We start from the raw sequence: 10,763 nt of genomic DNA on the forward strand, positions 1-10,763 counted from the left end.
AGAATGGCATGCACACTTCTAACTACCCTTAACTTTAGTGACTATAGTGCAAGGTAATCAGTACAAGCCAAACACCTTAGGCATTTTGATGAAAGAGTAATCAATGAAAGCTTAGTGGGACAGACAGAATCTGAGCAGGAGGCAAAAGACTGGCAGCATTTTGACAAGTGGAAACACTATGGGAGGGTGCACCAAGAGGAGGGAATAGCAGAAGTAAATGAATCAATGATATGGTGACTTCCCTGCACACCTCACTCCAACCTCCTCTGCCCTGCTCAGAGCCCTGAGAGCTGACCTGTGAGGCATCGACTCCCCTCTCTTGTCTTCTAACTTCCACTTGGGTGTATTGCTCAGCCAAAACCCTTGGCTTCCTGTGGGGTGGCCCTCAGCCACAGCTCTTTCTCAGGGTTCTGGTAATCCTGTCCTCTCTTTGCTTTTTTCAGGCCTCAAATCAATACGATTGCTTCACCTTCTCGTTGGTTTCTGTTCACCTTGCCCACACCTTTACAAATAGTTATTTTATTAAATCCTTCTCAATAACATGTTTGAGTGTGCCAACTGTTTCCCAGAGACGCTGGCTGATAAGGTGGAAAGGCCCAGAATGTGTTTGGGCGATGGAAGGCCAACCAGATTTGGCTGCTGTTCAGAGGAGTAGAAAAGTAGACAAGAAAAAAATATCACAGCCTGATTCTAAAGCGCCACACTGATGGGGTGCCTGGGTGGCTCAGTCGGTTGGACGTCTGACTTGGGCTCAGATCATGATCTCACAGTCTGTGAGTTCGAGCCCTATGTCGGGCTCTGTGCTGAGCGCTGGGAGCCTGGGGCCTGCTTCGGATTCTGTGTGTGTATGTCTCTCTCTCTCTGCCCCTCCCCTGCTCATGCTCTGTCTCTCTCTGTCTCAAAAATAAATAAAAACATCAAAAAATAATAATAATAAGATAAAATAAAGGGCCACACTGAGGCTTTCTACTGAAAATCCATTTTGAGAAATGGGGAACTTCGGGAAGTTATGAGAAAATGAATCTGGTGTCAGGGAGCAAATTAAATAGGAGGAGCGTCAAACCAGTTCTGGAAGTCATTCTGGAGACTAGTGCAGTGGTCTAAATGTGAATGACAAGGGCCTGGTTAGGGGCAGGCATTAGAAATGCAAATAAAGAATCAGATAAGAACAAGGTAGAGGAAAAGGAATGATTGAATGAGAAGTGGGAAGGGCACCCTGGGCGGAAAAAAAAAAGGAAAAAAAAAGGCAAAGTTGACATTCGAATGGCAGAAGAAAGAATTCTATGAAACAGGAAACATGGAGGGCAAGGTAAGGGCCTGTTTGGGGTAGTTTCAGGGAGTTAGGTTTGAGGTTTGGCAAGCAGAATCACCTAGAATGAGCATCATATAACTGTGAACAAGGAAGAGGGCAGACTACAGCAGATAAATGTCCACTGGGAAGAGAGAAATAAGATTGGATAAGCATACATGACTGAAGTTTCGGCTGGGAGCTTAACCCCGGACAGTTGCAATCCCATCTAGGGGTCACAGAGCAGCAATGTGCAGGTGAAATGCAGACCAGAGATGTGTTTGGGTTGGCTCCCAGAGTTTTCTCAAATTTTGAATTAATGCCAACAGTAAAATTTTTGGTTATCACACCGAAACAAACCTCCAGATTTTTGGCCTTACAACACTGGGCCCACCTTCTCGCATGTCAACCCTTAGCTGGAGCTGAGCAGTCATTGCTCATCTATACTCCACACAAGGTTACAGTTCTCCCCAGCCCCACCCGGTCTATGTTACTCATTTGTGTCACCTGCTCCGCCTTGGCGTGCATTTGAACTCATGGTCCCTGCTAATGGCCGTTCTCGATGCAACTGATGTCTTGGAAGATCCCCAAGGGGAAGTACAGAGGATAAATTGAAGCAAGTCCGTTGAGTTCAGCATTTCCGCGTGTTTACTATGTGCCAAGCATTGAGCTAGATGCTGGGGAGACGGCAACGATAAAAGAGTGGTCTGTTTTAACAGGAGAGACCAGGAGCATAAGGATCCCCTAAGTGGTTGTTTCAGAAACTCAGGTGGGGCAGGGGGGGTGTGGTGCTTGGAAAAGACGGTGACAACAGAGATGGAGGTGTGAATACGCATGCCTACTGAATTTTTGTGACAAATTAGCCACAGGGGATAAAAAAGGAAGGAGGTGGATATGACCTTGCTCAGGTGGATACAATGAGAGAGGGTGTAAGTGACACTGTCGGATTAGTCAAAGTGCGGTACAGGTCCAAAGCAAGATGAAAGAGAAGGAAACCACACCCCCTGAAAGTCCACTGAGAGTTGTTCTGCAAAGGCGTAATGCAGGTCGCACCCTTCCTCTTGGCACACCTCTTCTTGAGTAATGGAGGTGCTGTCGCTGCCTGTGCATTCAGGAACTGGATTACTTTATTGTTAACAAATGAACAAAATTAAGCAATCTTCATTTAGGCCTGCAGGACCATGTTGGAACTCTACAGAGTTGTACAATTAAATATTTTAATATTTTAACATTAAATATTAAGCTGTGGAGCAAGTGCTCTGGTAGTGGACCAGGAGCAAATCATCCAGAAAACAAATACCATGTACTGCTCCTGATGATTCAGGGGTTAGAGCCACAGTGGGGTTCTTTAGTTCCCTAACTCTTTAGGAACAAAGCATAAGAAATGTCTTTGGGGGCGCCTGGGGGGTTCAGTCGGTTGAGCGTCCGGCTCTTGATTTCGGCTCAGGTCACGATCCCAGAGTGGAGAGACGGAGCCCTGTGTCAGACTCTGTGCCGAGCATGGAACCTGCTTCAGATTCTCTCTCTCTCTCTCTCTCTCTCTCTCTCTCTCTCTCTCTCTCGATAAATAAACATTAAAAAATAAATAAATGTCTTTGAAGAGTTACTGAAAAAGAGTTACTAATGAGGACTTGGGCCCCCTTTGCTGCTGAAAAATGTCCTACAAGTTTCCCTAGGCTACATGCATTTTACAATCAAGAAAGCCTAATAAGGGGGGAGGAACTGACAATTTCACCAGCCTCATATTTGCTACGCAGAAAATAAAAATTCTATTTACAAAAGGAAAATTCTTACACTTTGGCTTCAGAAAAGGAAGAAATAAGTCAGTCAACTGGATTATTTCAACTGAAAGTAAAAAGTTTTGATTGAATTATATGGGGCGGGGGAGGGGGGGTGCCTTGCTTTTCTGCTTGCATTAGCCAATGGGAGTGTGGCTCATGCTCTGGGGTATAAATAGTCACAATTTAGCTCTCCTTCAAGTCCATCACTCTCAGTTGGCCTCTAGTCAAGTATATTGCAGGCTTCCTTTCAACATCTGCACATGCATGTGTGAGCCCATCCCCAGACTATAGACGGGACACACTGGGGAGGGAGGCCTGATGAGAAATTAATTTGCTCCTAGTCACACAGCAGGGGGTCAGCTTAGGCGGAGTCTATTAAATGATCACCATAAAATTACTCATCAGCCTCAGGAGTGCTGGGATTCTGGCTCAGTCCCACATACACGGAATTTCACTACAAACAGGGACTGGCCAATTAATCTCTCATATTGTTCCTCGGAATCCAGGATGTGAGGTCTTCACACAATGAGAAAAGACTCTTTAATTACAAGTTATATATCTTTTGTTTGAATGTGACTGAAGGGATGACAAACTCAATCCTTTACTGGTTAGAACAGAATGAGGGGTAGGCTGGGTAACAGGTGTGCCGGGTTCCCTAAGCCCATGTCTGTCCTATGTCTGACCAATGGCACAGTTCCCCTTCCTGGTGAAGCTTTGTCTGAGGGCGTGTCAGGAGTCAGGGAGTTGGGAGACTGGGTCCACATTCCAGGCAGGGCCAGGCAGGGCCCGTCCTTAACCATTCTGGGCCACACTTTCTTCGGCAAAGGATAAAGCTTCAAAGGTCCCTTCCTCTTCCAAAATGCTGTGATCTTCTAAATGAGGGGGAAAGGGAAACGGAGGTTCACAAGCAAGTACTCAAATGGGAACACTTGCGGGGTGCCCGGGTGGCTCAGTTAAGCATCCGACTTGGGCTCAGGTCATGAAATCAGGCGCTTGTGTGTTTGAGTCCTGCATTGTGCTCTCTGCTGTCAGCGCAGAGCCCACTTCAATCCTCTGTCTCCCTCTCTCTGCCCCTCCCTCTCTCTCTCTCTGTCCCTCCCCACTCCCTCTCAGAAAAAAAAAAAAAAAAAAAAGATATTTCAAATGGGAATACTTGTTGTACTAACTCCTTAGATTGATCAGTGCTGTAAATTATTGCAGCAGAGAATGACAAAGGTATTAACCAGGCCTGCCCTGGTGTCACTTCCTCTTATAAGAACATCAGTCATATTGGATTAAGCCCTACCCTTACCATCTCTAATCTTAATTACCTTTTTAAGAGCCCTATCTCCAAATAGAGTCACATTCCAAGGCACTGGGGATTAATGCTTCGACACACGAATTTTGAGGGGACACAATTCAGTCCATAACACCTGTATTTGCCCTTCCCAAAGTTACAGACATAGTTAGCTATAGTGTGTTCTAAATTTCTTCTTCCTTTCAAAGTTCTCTCCCCATCTTCCTGCCCCAATTTAGCACTTTTACAAAGTAAACCTCAGGGCTGGCTGGACCTACTTTTCTTCTTCCTGTTACCATCCACAATTGTTGTTACATAGACTTTTAAGGCTGGGAATTAAGAAGCAACTAGTTTGCTTCCGGCCTAGTCTTGGCACCTTCTAGCAACTTACCCCCTCTGCTGCTATTTACCAAATCTTCAGGGTCACAGAGGAGGTACGTAATGGGTGGCGGGCAGGGAAAGATAAGAAGAAAAGAGGAAAAAGAAATGTGCATCTATGCCCAGAAATGCCTCATCATGGGTCAGTCTCCATTCCCTATTAGACATTTCCTGTGTTGCAACACATAGGATTAACAGGCCGAGACACAGGCAAGATGGAAGAGAAACTGCTCTGCAGAGGAATCCTGGTTTCCTATCAACATTCAATTTCATTTTCTCTGGTAGAACACCAACCACACAGACCCACACACACAACCTATCGTCCTGAATGATATCTCAAGCTCGCCAACTCCAGATGTGTTTATATATTTGTTCAACCAGTAAAAGAAGAAGGAGGAGGAGGAGAAGCCCAAATTTCAGACATATCTCAAACCACCAGCTGTCTCCTTGATGAATTTTGGTTTTTTTGGATATAATCATAAGCAACCCTTTCCAACCCACTTATTCATTCAATAAATTTTTACTGAGTACCTTCCATGTACCAGAACTGGTGATACCAATGGTGACGGCCATAAACTTGTAGTCCAGTGAGGAAGACACACAAGTTCTAACAAATGTAACCATTCACATCTCTTTGTCAGGTACAGTGCTGGGTACTCTAAACACGCAGGAAGACATGATTATCCCCACTGAGCAGTGAAGAATCTAAGGTGCAAAGAAGTTCAAAGCCAAGGTCATGCTGCTAGTCAATGGAAGTGTCGAGACCACAGCTATGTCACCTGACCTTGGGCACTGTCCTTCCCACTATCAGGGGGGTATCTTACCCTAAGGTGTGAACTTGAATGGGGAAAAAAAAAAATCACATCTCTACTTTCACCAATCTCTAACTGAAATTTAACATTTTTTTCAATTGTACGTGTTGCCAAAAACCACAGCAGCATTAGCAATACCTATGATTGTTGCCAAAAGAAACTGCAGATGTTTTCTTTTATTACAGGGGTTGCCTATATCTTGAAATACAGTTTATGCTCATTACTACTTCAAAATTATGGTAGCTGTCAGATCCCCAGAAGGGCGCTGGGGCCACCTGTCACTCCCGCCCCCGCTTCCCCCAAGTCCTCCTTCCCCACCCACTCTCCCGGCCAGTGCCACCTGCACTGTGTAACTGGGGGGGGGGGGGGCACAAAGGGGGAGGCAGGGCTGTGGACTGAGGCCAGATCTTTAATGCATTAGGGTATTTTTTTTTTTTATGTTCATTTTATGTTTGAGAGAGAGAGACAAAGAGACAGAGCGCGAGCAGGGGAGGGGCAGAGAGAGAGGGAGACATAGATCTGAAGCAGGCTCTAGGCTCTGAGCTGTCAGCACAGAGCCCCACGTGGGGCTCGAACCCACAAACGACTGTAACCCACAACTGTGAGATCATGACTTGAGCTGAAGTCAGACGCTCAACTGACTGAGCCTCCCAGGTGCCCCAATGCATTAGGTTTTCTTAAACACACATATATTACTACATTATAAATTCTTTTTAATATTTTGACAAGAGCTTTGGAAGTAGCTTTCTTTATAATGCTTGGCCTTTCAGGGGCGACTGGGTGGCTCAGTCAGTTTAGCATCGGACTCTTGATTTCAGCTCAGATAGTGATCTCACAATTTGTGAGTTCTAGCCCCTAGTCGGGCTCTGCACTGATGATGCGGAGCCTGCTTGGGATTCTGCCTCTCCTTCTCTCTGCCCCTCTCCTGCTTGTGCTCTATCTCTCAAAATAAATAAATATTTTTTTAAAAAAATTTTTAACTTTTAAAAAGTATTTTTCTGAGAAGGCATCCTTAGTCTCCCCAGAACTGCCAAAGGGGTACATGGCACAAAGGTGGGTCAGAACCCTACATTACAGCAATGAGAAGCCGAGGCAGAAGCAGAGGCTCTTCTCCCGATGTCCTTGAGCAAAAAGCTAGGCTGGGATTTTCCTAATTAAGAGAGATGAAGAGCAAATGCTGAGACGCTCGATTCCACCAAAGAACTTTTCTCTCCTTTCCACGAATTCCGGTTCGGCACGAGCCCTGAATGCTCTCCTCTGCTTGCTCCCGGCGAAGCTGATTCCTTGAGTCCCCCCTCTGTCCCACGCGCAGTGTCAGAGGATAAATGGGTCCCCGCGGCGTTCAGATGGGCTGTCAACCTCCGGTCCCCGAGGCTGAGCACTTATTGGTGTCCCGGAACGGTGCTAAGTGGCACATTCAACAAGTGGAAGGCGCCAGAAATTCCCACACACCAAACCCACGGATACTCCAGTTTTCAACCTCCCCTCGCAGGTTGGCCCCTCCGCGCCCCCGAAACCTGACGCTCCGGGAAGGAAGCGCGAGCACCACCCCCGAGCTCCAGACTAGGGCAGCGAGAGCGGCGGGGGTCGCGGGTGGGGAAAGGGTGTGAAGCGGGATGGGACGCACGGTGCCAGCTGTGTGGGCGGAGGTGGGCCCACAACCACCCGTGTCCCCGCCCGGTCCCCCTCCCCTGGCCGAGGGCCCGAGATCGGCCGCGGGAGGCCTCTTACCCAGGGGCGAGCGGAGCTTCCGGCCACAGTGTCGGCGCAGCAAAAGCGGCGGCTCCCTGCCCGGGCTGGGCGCCGCGGCTGGGGCCCCGCCCGCCCGCCTGCCCGGCCCCGGGGCGGACGCTGGAGGCGGGGAGAGCGGGGCTCCCGGCAAGAAAGGTCCGGAAAGGTTCTACCGCTGCCCCGCCTGCCGCCGCAGCCTGACGCCGAGGCCAAGTGCAGACTGGACCCCGGCTTTGAGCGCGCCCAGAAGACGGAGCCAGGAACGCGGGGTCCCGCGGGCCCAGAGCTCTGCCGGCGGGGCACGCTCGCCCCTACCCCTGGGGCGCTCTGGAAACTGGCCGGCGTCCTAGCGCGCGCCTGCGAAGGGCACTGGAGCCACCTGTCACTCCCGCCCCCCCCCCCCCCTTCCCTCAAGTCCTCCTTCCCCACCCACTCTCCCGGCCTGTGCCACCTGCACTGCGTAACTGGGAGGGGCAAAGGTGGAGGCAGGGCTGTGGACTGAAGCCAGGCACTTTGGGTGCGTGCTTCCCGCCCGGTTCCCAGGACGTCCCAGGAAAACAGCTACCCTAGCGCACACCTCACAGATAAGGCCACCGTGGCTCAGAGAAGCCCAGCCGCTGGTTTTGGTAAACGCTGGTAAACGACGGAGCCGCGCTCTCACCTCAAGGCACAGGCTGGGGTCAGCTGGCTTCAGCCACTAGCCTTCACGCCGTCTTCCATACTACCATCATAAATGGACATTTTCAGTTGGCTGCTCTTTCAAGGGGGTTGCAAAGTGTAGATGAGCGGTCCTCCACCAAATCAGATGGAGCGGCACCTTTTCATGATAAATATGGGGTGTCCCCAAGGCCTTACTGCAATTTGAAGCTAGAAGACGTTGAAAACTACCAGACGCTGATGAATGAAAGAGAAGACAAATGGAAACATAGTCCATGCTCATGGATTGAAAGGATTAATGTTAAAATGTCCATACTACTCCAAGCAATCTATAGGTTCGATACAATGTTTACAAAACTTCCAATGACTTTTTTTTTCTCACAGAAATAAAACAAACAACCCTAAAATTTGTACGGAACCACAAGACCCAGAATATTCAATGCAATCTTGAGAAAAAAGAATAAAGTTGGAGGCATCACGCCTCCCCTAACACCCTTCCTTCTTCCAAGAAGATCAGTGACTGTAACATCAGACAGCCAGGAAGGGGCTAAGAGGTTACTCACTCACTCATGCAGTCATTCTTTCATATGATGGATACTCCCCAGTCCCTGCCTGCGAGTGTCAAGCAAGCCTTCTGCCTGCTCCCTGGTCATATGCTGTTGACAAAACAGACTTGGTTCCTCCCCATGTGGGGCTCGCTAAGTAGTCAAAGTGCACTTGTGGAGATGGGGGTCTAGGAAAAGCATCATTAAAGGTGGGAAGAAGAAGGACTCACACTGAGAGGAACTCAACCCAATTCGGGAACATTTAGGAGAAGGAAAAGCAAACTGACATGGCTCTGGGAAGATGGTGCAGGCTCCTGAGCAGGAAGGGCCAGCAATGGGAATGGGCGGGAATAGGGAATGGAACAGAGAAAGGGAGCCTCTGGAGAACAAGAAAGGGAAGGTGGGAAGGAAGGACACGTAGAGGCCGGTCCTGCAAACAGGCAGCTGTAAACAGTACTCCCCGCTCAGCTCCCCAGCAAGCCCCACCCTCGTCCCTTCCCGCTCTTCCCTGGGTGGAAGAGTAGCTAGAGAAAAGGCTCACTCCCTGGCCCCAGCACACCCTCCCTAGCTGAGACAGCAGCCCAGCCAAGGTGAAGGTGACGTCAGCTTCTGAGGGCCTGCAGTGACACTTATAGGGGAACTGGGGCTGGGTTCCTCCCGGGTCCCCACTGCTGGGACAGAGCGGCACACACAGCAATCATCCAGCCAGACCGCTGGGCAGCCAAAGACCCACAGCGGCAAACAGGGCATAATGATAGAGTCATGCTGAGTTTTTAAAAGCTGCCCCACATCTCCCAAATGTGCTGTTTTCCTCAGAGCCATCCTCCATGTCAAATAAGAACTAAAATTGCTATCAGGCTCCAGGAGAGCTAGAGGTTCCTCATCGGTTACATAGAAGATGAAGTTGTTTTTCAGACCAGAAGCACTTCACACACTACAAAGGGCTCTATCTCAATCGACATTCTTGGTAACAAGCAGGAGACCTCGTGTAGAAAAGGGATATTAAGGGCTCCCAGGGGAGCGCCTCAGTGGTTCAGTCGGTTAAGCATCCCAACTTCAGCTCATGATCTTGTGGTTCGTGGGTTTGAGCCCTGCATCGGGCTCTGTGCCCACAGCTCAGAGGAGCCTGCTTCGGGCTCTGTGTCTCCCTCTCTCTCTGCCCCTCCCTGCACTTTGTCTCTCAAAAATAAATAAACATTAAAAATTTTTTTAAATAAAATAAAAAATAAAGGCTCTCAGGGGGGCTCATAGAACTACCAGAATGATGAAGTAATAATGGCAGGAGAAGTGGACAGGAATCAAGACAGCTCTGCAGAATCAAAAAAAAAAAAAGAAAGAAAAAAAAATCAGAAAACACAACACCATCTGGCACCACAAGAATGCTCCCAACTGCTTTCACAAATGACACAAATATAAAGGGAATGAGAATTCCAGTCCTCGGTGGGAGTGTCCACAGACCAAATCTATGTCAAAGGCCAGCATTGTAGCTATCAAAGCAGAGAGCGAGCACATCCGGCCCCTCTGAATTCCACAAGTATTCTTTTTTTTTTTTTTTTTTTTTTTTTTTTTTAAATTTTTTTTTTTCAACGTTTTTTATTCATTTTTTTTTTGGGACAGAGAGAGACAGAGCATGAACGGGGGAGGGGCAGAGAGAGAGGGAGACACAGAATCGGAAACAGGCTCCAGGCTCCGAGCCATCAGCCCAGAGCCTGACGTGGGGCTCGAACTCACGGACCGCGAGATCGTGACCTGGCTGAAGTCGGACGCTTAACCGACTGCGCCACCCAGGCGCCCCTCCACAAGTATTCTTATGATGGGCGTTCCCCCCCGCCGCCTCCCCACCACCACCCCACCCCGAGATGGGGAAAGGGGATGAATACTGGACAGCAAAACAAAACAAAACAAAAAGCTGTTTACTATCGGCTCCACAAATATAAGATCTTATTAATATAGATGTCTTCTACATACATAAGCAAGGTGGTATGATAGTGGAAACCCACAGTCCTACAGCAACAAAGGGTTCTGCTGAATCCTGTGTTCGAATGCTGTGGCGTGAAGGTGTGGCTCAGGCGGGATCAGACTCTCCATCCACGGGAGTCTCCTAGGATGGAAAAATAATACTGGATTTGAAATGACCTCTTTCTCAGACACTTAGTCTCAGACTCAGTTTGGGGCAATTCTTTTTTGCCCAAACTTCCTTGTTTATAAAATAGAGATAGGGGCACCTGGGTGGCTCAGTCGGTTGAGCGTCTGACTTCGGCTCAGGTCGTGATCTCACAGTCTGTGAGTTCGAGC

General features: G+C 48.6%; 1 protein-coding gene across 2 annotated transcripts in view; it reads right to left on the reverse strand.

The window, feature by feature from the left end:
- The window catches only part of SQOR (sulfide quinone oxidoreductase), a 48,629-nt gene extending 41,229 nt beyond the window's left edge, over positions 1 to 7,400 (reverse strand). Inside the window, exon 1 of one of the 2 annotated variants that reach the window (XM_058737851.1) lies at positions 7,267 to 7,400. The gene's annotated coding sequence lies outside the window, so the exon portion shown is untranslated. Of the gene's footprint in view, positions 1 to 5,254; positions 5,407 to 7,266 lie in introns of those variants that run through there. The other variant, XM_058737850.1, reaches the window with a different exon arrangement.
- Between the last annotated feature and the right edge of the window lie 3,363 nt (positions 7,401 to 10,763).

Source organism: Neofelis nebulosa, chromosome 7 (assembly GCF_028018385.1).
Source record: "Neofelis nebulosa isolate mNeoNeb1 chromosome 7, mNeoNeb1.pri, whole genome shotgun sequence".
Taxonomy (NCBI): Eukaryota; Metazoa; Chordata; class Mammalia; order Carnivora; family Felidae; genus Neofelis; species Neofelis nebulosa.